The following is a 4,591-nucleotide window of genomic DNA, read 5'->3' on the forward strand; positions in this document are numbered from 1 at the left end:
CTGTATATGAAGAGAGAGAGAGAGAGAGAGAGAGAGAGAGAGAGAGAGAGAGAGAGATCCATAGTAGAGCAGAAAACCCTCAAGAGGGTTTATAAGTAGATTACGTTACATTTGAACCAGAAAGGTAATTGCCAGCTTAGCCAAAGTTTTGATCCATATTTGCCGTTGTGTTGAAATAGGTCAGGACCTGACCTCTTCAAGCTACGTGTCACAACCTGACATGATTCTTGAGTCCAGACATCTCCTCTGGGCAGTTTTACRCCCAACATGTGTACGCATTTATCTGATGAGGGGGAGAAATAAAGAGTCCTATAAGCAACATCTGGAAGATTGAGCTTCTGCGCTGGCCTCGGGTGCCCGTTCGATTTTCAGATTTATGGTAACATTACAGTTCTGGCTCCAGGAGTGTGTTTGAGCGATGTGAGGCCTACTTTTGTTGCTGGCCTTGAAAGCTGGCAGCAACAAACCTGCCATGCTCTCTGCCAGGCCTAAAGCTGTGAACACTCTCACCGATATAAACTGGAAAAAGATGTGTGCGTTTAAAAAAATAATAATAATAAAAAATACCAATCYGACTGCTCCGCAAGGCCAGTTTTTAATATGTCCCGAGAGTTTCACGGCCTCCTAACAAGAAGGCCCATATTAGGTGTCCCTTTTTTTTCTTTCTCAAGGAGATGAAACCCTCATGCCTCGTCCCCTACACACACATAAACAGTCCATTCACACAAACAGAAGCAGGCATGATTGWGCCCTTTTTACCATATTTTTATGTTCCCAAACAAAAAGTGTTAACACGAGAGGACCCTCCAGCCTCTCTTCTGGCCTCGCTCGCTGCCAAACTGCATTCCTCCTGCAGCTGCCATTTCTTACATCTGCTGCAGTGACGTGCTTTCACTTGCCTGTATTGGGGAATGTATTTAGCTATTCTGTGATGAAATATTACACACAGAGCAACCGACCGCTGCTCCCCTCTGCCTTATTTGTGATCCTCCCAGTTGTCATTGTGTTATGAGTGTTTGTGGCTTCTGTTTTGACTGTGTGTGTCTGTTCTACCGCTCACCGCGCTGCTAGGAGCACTAGAGGACCTCACTGGACTTTAGGCAACATCTCACTGTGAACAGAAAAAAAMCCCAGCTGTGGTTCATTCTTCAAGATTTAGGTTTTACAGCCTCTACTGTGCGATTAGCTTCTGAAATTAAACCTGGAGTATTTGGTGCTGGTCAGACTGTTCCTCTCTTAAGAAGAAATAGATTAATATTTTGTACATGAGCTGACATTCATCCATTATCTTCCCATTACTTTGAGGATTCCAAGGCAATCCCTGCTCAGACAGGAGACACTTTCAGCTGATGAGCTGACATTTAATACCAACAGGGTACGGAACTGTTACTATTTTGCACCCTTTCACGTAACACTACTTTTCCCAAAAAAATATTTAAATAAATAAATTGAGTAGGTCCTTGAAACATTTTGTCTCTTTTCTAAGAGACTCCTTCAGTTTGAGGAGTTGCAGGTAAACTCAGCTTTATAAGTAGTGCTTCCATATGGTGAACAAACAAGTTAGCGATGTTTGTTCACATGCAAAAGAGGACCCTCAGCCTAACAATCAACAAGCACTCCAAGCAGGAAAGGTTCCCGTTTTTAAGCAGTCTTTTCCGGTCGTGAAATACTCTTCTTCTGAGGCTACTTCAGTCATTTCTGGCATTGCTACATAAAACAACAACCCTATATTCATTTTGGATTTGGATAGCTGAAGCAAAAATGAAAACACTGTAGATTTTTAATTAATTCAGTTTTACATTTTTAAATATAGGGAAAACAAAGAAAACACCATTGTCTACTTTCTGCTATTTTGTTTTGAAATAAAAAAAATCAAACATGGATTATCGATCTTGTTAATATATCTATTTGTATTTACTGAATCTTGCAACCAAAGGGCCTCACAGATCTTTTAAAGTAAAGAAATATAATAAACACTGTTCTTTAAAAATATACTGGCATTTGTTTTGAGAAATTTTTCATCGTCATACCAGCCCCAGCTCAATCAGTCTGGAATAATGAAGGTTCCAGAGGTAAGGGTGGTGTAAACTCATAGCAGGAAAATTGTTTCAAACGATTGTTTATTCTTAGCAGAAAACCTTCAAAGTTTACTCCTTAGTTTGGTGATTAAGCCTCTAAATAAACAGTTTTAACGTAGTATAAGAATATATATTTTGTTTGTTTTCCCCCCAAAAGAGATGCAAGGGAAGCATCAGAAGAAGCTTTGGATCCTTTGACCTCATATTGACGTTGGAGTTCAGTTTTGTGTTGAGCTTGTATGTTGTCAATTTGTAGAGCGGGGCGTTGAAATGGTGCCTTTTCGAGGTGCAAACCAAGGATTTCTATTTCCCTGTGGTCTGGATGTGGGGAGACGATGCCCTCACCTCAATGAGTCACTGTGCAAATTGCAGGCAGATTTAGAGTTCCACTTTCCCCAGCGCTCCGACGTATTTGACTAAAACCAAGGTTTTTGAGCCTGGCTAGGAGCTGAGCCTCACACAGAGCAGAGCTGCTAGCAGCTTCTGAAGATCCACTGATCTGAACAAAGTGGCTGCTGGTGACACCACAGAATGGGAAAACAACAATCATGGCATTTGGTGCTGCCATGAAGGTTATTTTGGAAGCAGGCTAACGTGGAAACTGGTGCCACCCAGAACTTCTTCCCAGGAGCTGAAACAAAACCAAAGTTTCCTTCAAGACAAAAAGCTTTGGTTGGTCTGGATAAATTATTCAAAAAATGATGAGTCAGTTAGCTTCAGCACATCTCCTGGAAGTGCAAGTCCTCAGGTTTCTGTTCAGATTCTAAACTATTTTACTTGTAATTAACTATCAAAAATGACAATTAAAAATTCAAAGATTTTATCTGAGATCTGTTCTTGTCAAATTGCTGAACTTAGAGTAATTTTAAAAAGTACAAAAAAGAACAAGTTTTAGTAGAATTTGAACCTTGTGAGAATCTTTGATGCTTTTCTTTTGAATAAAACCTTTTAAAAATAAGTTGCTGAGCTACATTTGTTGTGTTTTTATTTATTTTTGTTTGCTTATTTGTGGCCACGTGTGATCAGTTTAATTAGAATGGAGGCAAATTCACTTAAATTCAATTCAAATTCAATAAAACTTATGTTTAATGTTTTTCTCTGTGATGATTTCCTTCATATCTTAAACCAGCTCATCTTGTGTTTTTATTCCACATCTTTAGTGTTTTATTGTGAAGGAATCACATCCTGTTACAGCCTGAACCTTAAACAGTCCAAAAATAACAAATCAAACACGAGGCCTTAAAAACTCAATTTGTTCTTCTCCTCAAAATTCTCTAAACATTTTCTGCAACAAACCTTGTTGCGTTTAGAGTTAAATAAGAAGAGAATCAGAGCTGTGAGCTGTAATTCTTTATCAGAGAAAAGAACTAAAAGGTCAAAAGGATTCCTGTTCCTGAGCCTTTAAAGCAGAGATCAGTGCAGCTGATTTCAAACTAAGGGACAGAATTAMAAACMTTTTTCTCTTTGGAGTCTTAGCCAACAAGTGTGAGCAGATATTTGGACAGAAACAGAGCCATGTGCAAAATCTGAAGCATTTACTGTAAATTGTTTTTTGGAAGAAGAACGAGACACGTTAGACACTGGTCAGGTCTAATATCTGAAATCTAGAAGGGATGGATTTTATGGGTTTAAACCTAGAAAATGAATGAGCTTAGTCCAAGTTTCATTAAACTTCATCCAATAGTTGATGCAATATTTTGGGAACACTCTCACTTGCGGGTAAAAAAAAAACATTACCATCCACCTTTGCCTTTTGACAGCAGGTGGAAAAAAAGGTTGTATAAGTTGTGAGAAGCTCCGCAGCAACGGGCCTTCAAACTGACTGATGAGTTCTTCCTCCTCCTTAATGTTTCCTTCTATCGCCTTTAGAAGCTCACGCTGATCTGAGCCCCTCAATTAAATATCTACATTTAAAGCAACATTTATAAACCTGTGATGTTTCTTTGACCAGTTGTCTTCCATGTGAGCAGCTCTGCTTTACAGTGTTTTTGATCTTAACCTGAACGCACCACTTCTGCAAACAGCCACAAAGTTCCAGCTGATCAGAACCAGTCCTGATCCTGAACCCTCTGCAGAACAATTTTTAATCAGTCAGCAGATTATAAAATGTTTGTGTCCAAACACAGGAGTGAGTAAAAAAATAGTTCTGTTTTTACTGAACAGTCAGCTAACTAATGACTTCAGCATGTTTGTTAACACGAGGCAGATTTCCTCATCAAGTGGGAAATGATTTTCAGAACCATGTTCTTGGATTTCATTCGTTGAGTTTCTGATGGATTAAAGGGCCAAGGTGAAGTCTGGAGTCTGTCAGCTCAGGAGCCAGGAGAGAATCTCCACCTGTCCGTCTCCTGCTCCGAGATAAACGTGCAGCTCTGTGACTGATTTCAAACCTTTCAGCAGCACGCAGAGGATGATGGATAAAAAAAAATCTAAAAAGAAGAGAAAGGATGGAGAAGTTCTGAGCAGAATGGAACATCATTTAGGATTTCAGTGGAAAATGTGGCTCAGAGGAT

Source organism: Austrofundulus limnaeus, unplaced genomic scaffold (genome assembly GCF_001266775.1).
Source record: "Austrofundulus limnaeus strain Quisiro unplaced genomic scaffold, Austrofundulus_limnaeus-1.0 Scaffold101, whole genome shotgun sequence".
Classification (NCBI taxonomy): Eukaryota; Metazoa; Chordata; class Actinopteri; order Cyprinodontiformes; family Rivulidae; genus Austrofundulus; species Austrofundulus limnaeus.